At 48.4% G+C, this 14,049-nt stretch overlaps 1 protein-coding gene across 4 annotated transcripts in view; it reads right to left on the bottom strand.

Moving 5' to 3' along the window:
• The window catches only part of IP6K2 (inositol hexakisphosphate kinase 2), a 33,572-nt gene extending 19,778 nt beyond the window's left edge, over positions 1-13,794 (bottom strand). The window contains exon 1 of one of the 4 annotated variants that reach the window (XM_078661787.1): positions 13,678-13,794. The gene's annotated coding sequence lies outside the window, so the exon portion shown is untranslated. The remainder of the gene's footprint in view (positions 1-13,677) is intronic. The other 3 variants (XM_078661789.1, XM_078661790.1, XM_078661791.1) reach the window with 3 other exon arrangements.
• Positions 13,795-14,049: the final 255 nt, after the last annotated feature.

Consider the following 14,049-nt stretch of genomic DNA (forward strand, 5'->3'; position numbering starts at 1 on the left):
ACAACAATAAGCTAGGAAGAGGAGAGGAGCAGAGGGGAGGAGAAAAGGAAGGGAAAAAAACAGGCATTGATACAGCTTTTTGAGGGGATACTTTCACTGCAATATACAGGTTTGTGATTTACTGAGTGTCCATTGAATATGTGTGTTTTCGACAAGCTTCCTTATATAAATGCAACATTAACGAGAGTCTTCATTACACGGAAACAGTCAGAAATAAAACAAAACACATCAATTTATGCACCATAGAATGTTAAGTGTGCACAACAAAATACTCTGCAACCCAAACATCAGGTGTGGGGGCGATCAGTCAGTGACAGCAGCATCACGGGGGCTGCTCCTGGTAGCCCAATGATCACGCCGGAGCCATCAGTGCCAAGAGCGGCTCTCGCTCTCCCCGGGCTCAAAGGGGGAGTAAAGTCCACGATCCCTCGCTCTTCCGTGTGTGACAGGTAGCTCGGGCTGTGAGAGCACGCGTGGTGGTGACCTACGGGAGTGAAGACCCCAGGGAGCTGAGTCAGTGCTCGTGAAAGGTGCGGGGCCCGCTAAGGTGCACTGGCGCTGCTTGGTCAGCGCTTACCCAACCCACCTCATCCTGCCCTTTCTCTGCCCGGGCTCACCCGCCGTTGCTGCCTGCCGCACTCTGTCCCTGGTCATCCTGCCCTTGACCTTGATCCCTCGGGCTCACCCGCGCTGGTCCCCCCCCCCCCCCCCCCCCCGCATCTACGTCCTGCCCTTGATCCTGCTTACCTGCACGATGTGTGTGACAAACTGCAAATATTAGATCGACAACACATAAAAACATCCAATAAAAATCAAAGAACGACAAGACCAATTAAACAAGGCACACGTAGGGCCGTAAGGAATGCACACTGTTATTTTACCTTCCGAGTTACTTTGTGCGCAGGCTAAATAACACTTCTAGCTGCCTGGGAGTTCAGAAAAAAATTCCTAAATTCAGAAGTTCACAAACAGAGGCGCAGAGACGGACGGTCTAGAAACAGCCTGAAGGTGGCGCTCTTAACTCGCATCCGAGCCGAGCGCCGCTGCGCGAGTTCAACGAGTTCGTGCACAGAAGGTGTCTGCACATCGACCTCTCCTCCATAGGCTCCCTTCCCCCTGCGGCCCCTCCCAGCGTTAAACACACACTCTGAAAGGAGATGCTCGCAGGAAGGAGGAGGGCGGGATCAACTCTTTAACCCTTCCGAGTTTGCGGATGTACAGTTCTGCATGGGGCCCATCAGCAGCGCCCCCTCGAATGCCCCGCTTCTCCTGTGCGAATCACTCACGGGTTGGAAGTAGGAAACGAGGGGGGGGGGTCGATGACAGCGAGGGGGGGTCGATGACAGCAAGAGGGGGTCGATGACAGCAAGGGGGGGGGTCGATGACAGCTAGAGGGGTGGGCTTCAGAAAGGAGGGTGGTGTGTTTCCAATGCATGGCATGCACTCCCCACCCCTTGCATCAAAATCCAATAAAAGCTACAGTAGGCGCAGTTGGGGATGGTACAGCGAAGAGTTGGATGGATTGGGATTAGAAATCGACCCTGGCACGCTAAAAAAACAAAGTGTGGCCCACATCTGCATATTGCCTTTCCGCAAAACACTGCTTTGGCAAGTTTTATAAACGCCTGAAAACAAGTGAGGCCACTTCTGCTCAGGCCCCATGCCCCCGCTCAGTATGAATACATTAATTGGTCGGCCCAGGGAGAGAAAGGGAGCGATACCTCCGCCCGTTGATTAAAGGGAGATAATGGATGCCCATCTCCCTCCAGAAAGGCCACTTTGGCCTCACTGGTGACATCTGAACACACCAGACACAGCCCAACTTGCCACCCAGGCTGCCAAAAAAGCAGCCAATGCTGGAATTTCGATACCGGCCCCTCGGCCACTGCCCGCCTTACCAATCCGACCCTGGTACAGCAACGGTCCGATAACTTAACACACAGGCAAAACCACAGCAACATTATCATCATCATCCTTGGATCCTCCTCCTTGCAGAGGAGATCAAGTGGGAAAACAACATAGGGGGTGACACGACGCCCAACTCCGCTGGAGACAACAAATAGAGAAGACTTGCCAGAAAGCATCAACCAAACTGGCTGCACCAAGTCGATGTCTACGCGAGCATGGTGCAAACAATCAACATCATTATTTGACCAGCAATGACATGCTTCACCGGCATGAAGTGGGTGCCATCCAAAGTATAGGAAAGACCTGCAGATCAGCGATCATATGAACAAACTTCACCTGTGACAAAGTGCCATGGATCAATAAATAAACCAAAACTGCAAGTAAAAAATTCAAAATGAATGTGGAGCAATGAGGCTACCGCTTCGGTATCCAAAACACACCACTGTCAGCAGGAATCCGACAGCCAGAGAAGACAACGTTGGCTGGGGCCAAGAGTGGGAAAAGGTATTTAACCGTTGACATAAGGGCTATATAGGCTATGTAGACATCCACCACCTTGTGCGATTCATCACACACACAGAGTTGCGGAGGAGAGAGCTTGTCAGACTCCCCTTTTTTTTTTAAATGGACACACATGAAAACATGCAATAGCCCCAGAAACACGCAAGGAGGGCGGACAGAGCCAGAGGTAAAACAGCTTCCTGGTCGTCAGCTGGTGTCTGCCTGCACAACCCACTCTGAAGGCCCAAAGAAACATTTGTCAGGCGAACCAACAATGGCCACACTTGGACTTTACAACGAGCGCGAGGCCCAGGTAGATCAGTCTCTGGATCCTCTTTACCATAGAGACCCCTCGCTGGAACCAGCAGCAACATAGACGTTCACATGAGACCCAGGGAGATTCGTTGCTGGTTCTCACTGAACCAGTGATGTTCACACAAGACCCAGGGAGATCGGTCGCTGGATCCTACTGAACCAGCGACGTTCACACGAGGCCCACTGCTGGGTCCGCTGTGCCACTGGCATTCACACACAAGATGAGTTGATGGATTAGGCTGTACCAGCGATGTTCACATGACACTCCGGCATATCCATAGCTGGATATAGCAGTACCAGCAAAGTTCACACACGAGAACCAGGGAGATCCATCGCTGGTTCTAGCTGTACCACAGGCATTCACACAGAAGGCTTTCTCTGCTATGCGAGCATGAGACCCAGGGAGATCCGTTGCTGGATCCAGCTGTGCCAGACGTTCATCGCGAAAGGTGACAAAGCCGGTCGCATAATTGGATGTCTCAAGGAGCCCTTTCTGCTCATGAGGAAAGCTGCTGTAGACAGGGGTACTTAATATAGGCAGAAGCAAAGCTAGAGGTCAGTGCTTCCCAACAGAAGGAGACTGCAATCGCCATACTTGGCAAACATTTTAACCCCTCTTGTGCTCATGACGAGCTCAGCGCGTCATGGCCTGTGGAACGCTCGCACGCTGGGCTGATTCCCCTGCTGTGCTGAGCGTTCCATTAAACGGGCGTGGTCGTGAGGAGCACTGGAGCGCCGTGGCTCATGACGAGCTGAGCTCGTCATGAGCACGGGGGCGCTGTGCGCGCCCCCGAGCACAGCAGGGGAATCCTGCCAGCAGCAAAGGGGTTAAGGGGCTCATTCGAAGGGACCGACCATTATGGGTGCTGTCTTTGCAACCAGTAAATACCAATACTGCAGGTGTTGTATTCACCTGCAGTATTCTGAATTCTGCACAATTCAAAATGTTGGTCCCTCCAATAGCACCTAAAACCCTAATGGGCCACTTCTCTTCTCGATTTCAGGCAAGGTTATGCCATGGACAAACACCTGTCAGGGGCTCAATCAGCTACAGAATGATAGAAACAGATTTTGGAAAAAAACATGCATTTGCACCCGTTTAAATGAGGGGTCTAAAGATGAAATCAGTTATGTCTAGATGCTGATGAGAACCCCATGGAAAACTAGGTATGTTTGGTACAATTCTGGAGATAAACGCTGACATACTCAGTGAGGGCTTCAAACTATCAAACCTCAGGTATGATGGATCAGAAGGGCCAGGAGAGCAGAAAAAAAGCAAATCTGTAAAATACATTGTGGGTTCACCAATGACATAGATGGGCTTGCAGTCTGCCAATTGCTTGCCATTGGTTGGCTTTACTGTCACTCATTTGGCTGCTCCTTATTCGATGGTTAGACTTGTTCATCTTTCATCTGCCCCCTCCCCGTAGCACTACAAATCTACTTGTGGGGCCTTTCACAAGAGTGCACGTGTTTCCGGATGTCTCCAAACTGGTCTCCCTCCCTGTAGCGCTCTCTCAAGCATCTGCTTCTCTCACACCCATTCAGTATCGCTTTATCACCCGTTTACCATCCACGCAACCCGTGTTACACGTTGCCGTCACCAGTTTGACTTTCCACACTCCATCTTTTATGCCGCTTCACTTTCATGTTGCTCAATGAAGCCACTTACAAAGGAAGGAAAAGGCTCTCGCGTTGTCCTCTTTATTTACTGATCCAACTCGAATTGGTAAACGGGGGGAAAAACGATGGCCAGAATGCAGACTAAATCAAACATTCCCCCCAGTCAAGAGATCTGGGTTAAATCCATTGTTCTTTTGCTCACTCCGCCACCCCAGTTTGAACCCGGACATATAAGGGCGATGGCCATCTGCAACACCGCCCACAAAACTGCACATGCCTGGTATCTACACAGAGATCCAGCAGAAAGACATTTCGGGGTTCATCTGCACTGCAGAAGACAGAACAGAACATTTAAATGTGCAATACAAGGCCAAATGAATACAACCATTTTTAGGGAAAGCTCCTGCAGGGCCACGGTGATGCTCAACAGATATCAACGTGGTCCTTCAAGAGGGGTTTAAATTCAATCGATGGGTCTTGCAAAGTTCAGTCAGCAGGTTTACACGGATATACGTTGACTTCCCAGATTTAATTTCTCCTGCTCTATGTCCCCATCTAGGTCTTTCTAGTCTGAGCAAAAAGGCACCCCTACGAGAACTTAACTATCAAGGAAAAGTACTGCCCTGTGCCAGGCAACTGACGGGTGAACTAATCCTACAAGAGCAGTGAATCAAAACCTACAGCAGTATGCACCAGATTTGTCAGTTCTGAGGGGGTTTAGGGACTTTGAGGAGCTCCGCGGGTGAAAGAGTGGATCAGTTCTTAAACGCTCCCTTGTAGCCATGAACTCTCCATTGGGCTTTTAGGGCTTCATCACCAAGACTCATAGGTCACCTGATATTCGGACACATTCTAAGTTCTGTAGGGGCTGTTACCTGCGTTCAGATGGGACATTCAATGGATTAGGTTTGGAGGTGAATGCTGCTCTGCTCATCTATGGATGAGCACAGGAAAACCGTCTAGAGTCTTCAGCTTTAGTTTACTGCTTCTGGGCTCACAACTATATGATTTGAATAAAAAAAACAAGTAAAAACGGCCATCAATTTTTGCTTCGAAGATCTGGATCAGAAAAGATTCCCTTGAAAGACCCAAGTTTAAGAATCACAAAGAAGGAGAAATTAGGAGCTGCAAACCAGGAATTTCCTCTTCCTAGTTAAGGATCTATTACACAAATATCTGTTTTCGGTTCTGTGAAGAAGGATCAGTTCAGCACAGGATGAGGTGCTGTGGAAGAAAATAAGAGGTGAACAGTTCAGCCTCGACACTCTGCATCTTAAAATATATTTTTATCTGTCGAACTTTAACCGAGCTAATCAAACTGCTGTGAAGAGTAATCCCAAATTGCCTAGTGTGTTCTTAAAGAGAGACCAAGGGATATTTAAATTTACACAAGTGGATCAATCCAAAACTAGAAAACTTTATGTATATGAATCTTGGAATCAAGTAAACAGCCTATGAGCAAATGACAGGCAACAAGCTCCCTTTCCAAGAATCGCCCCTTTCACGGAGCAATCAGACATCACTATGCAAAACACTGAGTATTATCATTTGCACATGTGACTAAACCCCAGCTTCTGTATTTATGTACACTGGCATATTCTAACAGGCAAAATATTCCATGACCGCGCCATGGGTATTCACTCAGAATTCATAAAGCCAGTTAGGACTCAATCCATGCTATTCATTTACTCTAGGTAGAAATTAAGGTAAAAAAAAAATCTACAATGGGGAACGTTTCTCCCAAGTAAGATGCCAGGATAGTTTGTCACCTAATAGACTGTTAGTCTTTAAAGTCAAATTCAAAACAGAAGACGGCCATTACCACTATTAGTGCCATGATAGTCTCTTTAGTTTTCAAACCAAAGGATTTTCGAAGTTCAAGGGCACATATGATTGCCATTGAATAGTGTAATACGATTCACAGATTTTATTACTACATCCTCTTACATTTCATATGGAAGCTCCATTTATATTTCCCCCGACGAAAAGTGATTTTTATATGCAGATGATCAAGTGACATCAGTGACGAGGAGGAGCACAAGCCGAAGTAACCTCAGATGAAGAAATGTACATTTGACCTACAAATCACAACACAACTGCAGCTTTATTGGATGGATCGACAGGTCACACCCTCTCCTTGGCGTGATCTACCACAACATTTTCATGTGAACCCCAAAATAATATTTTCTCATTTTAGCCCCTTCGCTGCGGCGGCAATTCCGCCGCAGCGCTAAGGGGAGGAGGGCCACGCGGCACTCACATGCTCGTGACGGAACCGCTCCGTCACGAGCCTCCGGTGGGCTATGCGTGTGACGGAGCGGTTCCGTCACGTCCCCGCCCGCTCAATAGAACACGCCGCGACGGAACCGCTCCATCACCAGCACAGCCCACCCGAGGCTCGTGACGGAGTGGTTCCGTCACGAGCATGGGAGGGGTTAGGAACCCTCACACACCCATACCCACTCAATCTTTATGCGGGTATCACTCTTCTCTGTATCTTATCCCAGATTGTCGCTCACACTTCGCAGGAGGCAGTAAACTGGTAGCATAATTCTGGATATAAACTACTTAATCGAACGTATGAACACCTTCCACATAACTGAAGACCACATGAGAACAAACGAGGACTACTTTCTGCTCTTTTCTTCCATAGCATAGCCACACCTCCAGTAATTTCTTACACAAGAGAATGTAAACTGAAGAACATATGAGCAAAAATCAATTACGTATTCTAAAGCCAATATTTGGGGCGATATTAATTATCACTGCACAACTCCATCACAGACTCACAATCTGCAAATTAAGTATTGATTATGAAATGAGTTTTACTGCCTCCTCCAATTGCATGATTTGCTCTTATTCACCTCACTCAAACTGTTCTGTGGAAAAACTAAATACACCATTTTATGTAAAAAAGCAGGTGTGTCCTGTGTGGGGTCAAAAGCAAACGTGCAAAAAGCTGTGCCTGGTTAATGGACCACTGCTGCATCATGAGGAGTTGTTCTTGAAGGAGATGTACTTTCCTAAACAGAAGTAGTGTTGAGACGTTCCTTTTCGATACAGGAATGTTGTTCTAGGTCATAAGTGCATCGATGGAAAAGGCTTGCTGACACCGCCCCCCCCCCCCACCCCCCCCTTTTTTTAACACAATAAGTCCCCAATCCAGTAGTGGGCTGGCTGCAGGTGTGATGAAAGCCACCAGAAAGGCTGAGGTGCCGCTAAGGACTTTGTAAATGATGTAGCTGGTTTTGAACAGGTCAGAAAGGGGAGCCAATGAGTGCTATCAGGATGAGAGTAGTTTGATCATATTTCATCAGGCCCATTAGGGATGCCAGTGTTGAGTCTTCGAGGACACCAGGGTCATATCCACATGGGAGAGTGTGACTTGATCAACAGTTCTGAAGTCACTTTCTGGAAGAAACAGGTTCCACCTTCTGGGGAACAGGGAGCTGTATTTTCGTTTTCTGGCAATGTTTTCTTGCCAGTGGATCCCATTCGAACTCGAGTGTGGATGATGGTTGAGTGATCAACTTTGATGAAGGAAGCTGATAAATCCAGCAAATCCAGGCAGATATCTATTTTCAATGTTACAAGCAGACCCCCCCAGGGAGCGTAGATAGCCATGAATGTTTGAATCGGTCTCACATGGTAGTCAACAACTAGTATTTCCTGTACAGCAGTCTTGCACATCCAACTAAGTCATCTGTAGCTGATCCCTGCAAACCCAATGCTAACCATCAGTCCCTGTATATCCCACGTAGTTGCTAGGCTTTCTGGGTACATGATATTTTGAACTGCCTGTCAGTACATAATGCAGCATGTTGGAAAAATACCTAGGGGTATATGTACGTGGGAGTGAGGAGTTAGCCATCATGGCTTAATGCCTCACTCCACCACTTCAGAAATGCAAGGCTGTACCATATTTACAAGGATATGGTGCAGCCTTGCGTTACCCCCTGCATTGGCGCTACAGTTATCAGTGTAGCACCACCACAGGCACCCTTTCACCATAGCGCAAGGGTGTCTGCATTCAGGGGTGTATTGTTTAGGTGTAGGAAGGTGTCCCTTACTGCACATAAACAATTCTGAAATGTCATTTTGTCACATCTATGTGTGCTGTTTAATGCAGCCCACATAGAAGTTGCAAAACGACATTTTAAAAAATGATTTATTTATGTGCAGGAAGAAGGACCCCCCCCGCACATAAACAATACTAGGCATTTAGCTTTTTCCGTGTGTGCTGCACAAGCACGCATGAAAAAAGCAAAAACGTAGAGAAAAAAAGCATTTCTTCACATTTCGCCAACTTAAGACCAGGTTTTCCCCAGTCTTAATTTTGGAGCTGCCTCTTATTTAAACTGCCCTTGTAAATAGGGGCAGGGTCAAAAATCAATGGGTGTTGCGGTGGAACATCCACTGCCCACCCCTTTCAAGCTAAGCATAGCGTGAAAGGGTGCCTTATGTACAAGGCAGTAATAAGCCATGTTAAGTGGTTTAACGCTGCCTTATACATAAGGCAAAGTCCCTATTTGCCACAATCACAAAAAGTGACGTTTCTGTGGCGGTAGGGGCTTGTACATATGCCCCCTAGTCTCTTCTACATTCATGACATACTTTTTTTCCTCCAAGTATCTTACAGAGTACATGCATCAACCAGCCGGATAAAGAGGGCAAAGTGACTTGGGATCGCACAATGAGCCTCACAACTCTTCCCCATGGCTTCCATTAGAATGCACATTTTTGTTTTTGTTTTCTAGATACTCCGTGTTTGACTAATTTCATGGAGGCAATGCCTATGATTAAGCTAAAATAAGGGAAAATACAGATCATACACCTAAGAAAGATGTTTTCACGGGATTTAATTCAAAGGTCGCAGGAGCTCGCAGCTCAATAGCACAATCTTCATACTTATTTGAGACCACACATTCTTATGGCACAAAAACAACGTGTGCGCCATTCTCCGTGTTCCTCACACAGACCACGATGTTCAATAATTCGACAAAATGGATAATGTTAACTTTAAAACGGCATTTGACAGGTGAACAGTGCAACACTGTATGAAATCGAAAGAAAGCACCCTTAAACTACTCGTTCCGGTTGACTCATCCCTAGTTTCTTCATGTAGGACCATTCGATTTGTTGACCCGTGTATCTCTGTACAGGTATGAACTGCGACAAGGCCAACATCATGACCTTCAGGAGAAGGGACAATGGATGTGCTGATCTTCAGGCCTCACCACAGCAATGGCATCTATCAAGACCTTTAAAAACCTCTGCAGCAGGAAAAAGAAAAAAAACCCAATCACAAAATAAATCCAGAACCCACCCAGAGTTTAAATGGCATTTACTACAGATTGTTCTGTGCTTCGCCGGTTAAAAGTGAAGCGTTCAAGGCTCCTTGCATGGAGGACAGGATTTTAAATCCGGACCCCTCAACACAAGGCATACAATTGCCCCTTAGTGCTGAGAGGGGCTGCTTGAATTATGGATTTGACTGCTCCTAGATACAGAAATGTCAAAAAGGTAGCCGAATGGGGGATACCAGTTGCGAGTTCCACTACCCTTTCTCGTGTAACTGCTTGCTCTTCACAGGTTGTTGAGCCACACAATTGTTGACTCCCGGGGGAAATCCTCTAATATGGACATGGCACATCGAGCGAACCAAATAGTGGCTTATGCAGGGGCTTTTGAGTACTTATTGGAGGGTGGATGATTGCAGCATTGTATCTGGTCGGGGGGAATCCCTTCTATAGGCCTCATTCAAGTCTCAACTAAGCCCTGGCAGTACCAAGGTGACAACCTCCACCCACGAGATGGACCCACCATGCAGGAAAATGCATCAGTGAAAGATGGGGGAGTTGAGAAAACACACGTGCTCTCAAGTTATAGGTCACAATATCACAAGTGCATCAGATATTGCAGGCTATATGGAGTTCTGATTCCAGATACAAAAGAGTGCGATCTGTCAGGATACACCTTCTTCAGTGACGTCTTCTGGCGCCAAGAAACCCGTTGGTAGCCTGGTACTCAAGCTCAAAATCTGTCACATAGGAAGACAAAGCTGCATTTCAGCCAATGAATTTTTGCACACTATAAGAGCATTGCGCTATGGTTTGTGCATCCATAAACTAGCCCTCAGGCTAACCATTTTGATGACAGTGTTTAATCTGCACTGCTCCATATTCTGACCAGCAGCATGACGCCTAATATTCACTGCGAAAACTTTGGGGATTCTTGGTTGTTTTGGCTTAAACGTGGTCAAGAAAACAAAAATGTTGCACCACAAAACCAGTTAAAAACTCTTGGTATAGGGGAACCAGCGTATAAAGTCCTGACAACCAAATTGTCAGGCAAGCTTCCTATTAGTAAGTGTCCTGGGTTTCATCCATGAACTGATCAGCCTACAAGATCTGGGGGCGGTCTGCGTTTTTGGTGCTGTGTAAGCAGAGAATAGTGTTCTAACAGAGGAAAGGTAAGTTTGCCTTTTACTTCAATAAATGGTTAAACTCCCTATATTGCAGGACAGGCTTGTTTGGAAATCTGGGTTTTCATTAGGGGTACCACTCATGTCCTCACCGTACAACCTTTCTACACACACTTGAATGCAACATGCACCAGGTGTCAGTAAATCCTACTTGCTAAATAAAAGCAATGATTGCCAGGGGTCACCTTCAGTTGCTTTTTGCTATACGCAGGGTTTACATTGGTAGTAACTAGGTGAAAGTTTTACCTCGACAATTACCATTTGTAGAAATTACAAAGAAAAGGCGACCTTAGCTGCAGTTCAGGTGGGCGGTAGATCATGTAACACGAGCGGTGCATAACTCCACTAGAGGAGAGAAGCGAGCATTGTGCGCTCATTGTACCATTCTGCGGAAAGCTGCAGATTCTCTGGCAAAAAAACTGGTCAGGTATCTGCACTCACCACGGCATCCTTGAGACATCGAGGTAAAGCTAAAACGTCGATATTCCGGACTATCCAGAGAATCGCGGGGCTGATCGCCCAACGCGCACAATGCATCCTTGTTGGCTGAAGTTCATCAGTGACGTGGAGGCGGGGAAATGACAACGAACGAGGAAAGGGAAACTGAAGCCCAATGGATGACTGAAAAGTAAAACGGCAGGCGATGTGAGCAAACATCGGAGCAATAAAGTCCACGATAAGAAAGGTAAACGCGATTAGGAGGGATTTCGGCGGACAATAACACGATAAGGTGTCCTGCCCTCGGGCAGTGACAGCTACTGTGGGCTAGAGGCCAAATCATGTCAACAGATGACCCGCTACACCCGTTCTCTCGGGACACCTGCACGGGGGTACCCGCTGCTGTTAGTCTTGCCAAGAACATTCAAGGAGTCAAACTACTCGCTGCTTTAACCTGGAGTGTTCCTACTCCAATGAGAGGACGCTGCTCTAAAATGGTAGGTTCTCGACAACGAGGGTCGGGCTGCGAGCCCTTCATGGTAACTCCACACTTCAAAGAGCCATTAAACGGCGGATGCACTAACCTCTAGTGCTTCTTTACAGCACATTAGTAATCAGTACTGGAGCGATGGGTGCTGCCCCGTGTTTACATAAGCGGATACTGATCAAGAAAGGGGCCGTGCTTCCCAGTCTCAGAGGTAGCGCCTCGTTGAAGCGTGTGTGGATTCGCACATACTCAGATTTAATCATCGCACGCTGCGTTCACGTCTTCCCCACGACCCCCTTTGTAAAGCCGCCACCCCGATGTCACTTTGCAAATATGTCAATGCATCGATCGCTCCGAGCCCAGCATGGGTGTGGTCTCCGCGACACACCATTAACCAACAAAGACCGTCCAAATGTCAATTCGCCTCAACCTGCTGAATCCCCTTTACCTCTTCAACGCGAAACGGAATCTTTCGCGCACAAAAGCGTAAAACAGAACTACGCCGGCGGAAAAGAGCCGGGTGCATCTGCTCGGAGAGCTCTTGGATCCGGCCTCAAAGGATGGCAGCAAGGACCTGCTCTTTTGACAGCTGCCTCCATGGAGCTCGAACCCGACACAATTGCCATCTTATAGTCTAAAGCATCTGTTCTAAAGCCTTTTCGTGGCAACGTAAGGCCACTCGGTCTGTGCCTCGGCGACCACGGTACAGAGGGGTCTCAGCCCTCCAAAACCAACATAAGTAGCGCTCCCCAAACTGTCAGGGTGTAGGAGGAAGACCCCCCCCCCCCCAAATAAGGACGATTGCTGCCAGGGGCCCAGAGGGCAGTCAGTCCCCTACCCGCCCCCGGAGGCCTGGGTGCACTGGACTCGTTGAACCCCGAGACCCAGCCCCCCCCCCCCAAACCCGGTGCATAAACAGCCCCACTGTGGTACTGAACAACTAGGGTATGGGGCCTATGGGTGACGAGCAAAAAGTGCGAGGCCCAATACTTACGAACGGGGATCCATGCCCCTGCCTGGCAAGAGCCCCACTCTGACCCCCACAGCCCCTACTCTGACCCCCACAGCCCCTACTCCGACCCCCACAGCCCCTACTCCGACCCCCACAGCCCCTACTCCGACCCCCACAGCCCCTACTCCGACCCCCACAGCCCCTACTCTGACCCCCACAGCCCCTACTCTGACCCCCACAGCCCCTACCCTGCCCCATAGCCCGATGGTCACCCGGCCTCAGCAGTGGTCTCCATTCCTTCACTGGTCCGTGCTTGACGCGTTCAAAATGTGTCGTGAAGAGGCACAGACTGGTCTGAAGGGACTTCAATTGGAATACCCTACCAATAATATCTTACAAGTCTTCTCCACCTTACCCGTCGTCATCCCTCACCGGTCATCCTCCTAGGCCTCATCTTCAGCCTGTAAATAAAGACCTCCCATTGACATCCATAGGATCATAACCTCCTCCCCATCCCCCAAACTTCCAAAAAAGAGAAACAAAAACATAAGCGCCTTCCATGGGGTCACCACACCACACGACCGCCCGAGTCGGTGGAGGCCTGTCCTTAATCCCAGCATACAAATGCGTTCCTTCGAGCAACCCCAAGGCTCGCGTAATCCGGAAGCTTCGGGCGTAACTGCAGCAGGCCAAGACGCCCCTCGGTGACCAGAGGCCTGGCGGAAGGCAACCGTTATAAGCCAATGCCTGAAATACAAGCGTAGCCCTAAATATGGCAAAATAATGGTATGTGAGGAAGGATGAAGCGCACTCGGAGACACCACAAACCGGACTAAAACGAAAGAAAATGCAAATTTAAACACTGCAGTTCTGCTCGTAGCTATTAAGTACTACCTAGGCTACATATCTGTCCTCCGAGAGGGGTGACAGGGGACCAGCCTTCATCGTAACCCCCTAATAAACCTTTACCTCAGAGCAGTGCGTCCGGTCGCTGCGTCGATCCTTCTCTTTTGTCTGTTGAAGGAAACAAAATGGCGTCGCTGCTCGCAGCTGTCTGCCCACTCCATGGAGCGCCGCGATCTGATTGGAGGCGCCTGCCGGGGCGCTTTCTGATTGGTCAAGGGGCGGGCTTCGCGATGGCGTTGTTACTAGGGTGGAGCGGGGCAGCTAAACAAGCGTGGAGGAGGGGCTGGGGTTAGGAAGGGACCTGTCAACTGTAAATGAGCCGAGGGTAGGTATCAAAGAAGGACTATCGTGCGACGTGTTAACGGTAGGGGCTTAGACGAGAGCTAGTCATCCTAACAAGGTAACATTCTAGAGGTCATCCTGCAAAATGATCAC

Source organism: Lissotriton helveticus, chromosome 9 (genome assembly GCF_964261635.1).
Source record: "Lissotriton helveticus chromosome 9, aLisHel1.1, whole genome shotgun sequence".
In the NCBI taxonomy this organism is placed as follows: domain Eukaryota; kingdom Metazoa; phylum Chordata; class Amphibia; order Caudata; family Salamandridae; genus Lissotriton; species Lissotriton helveticus.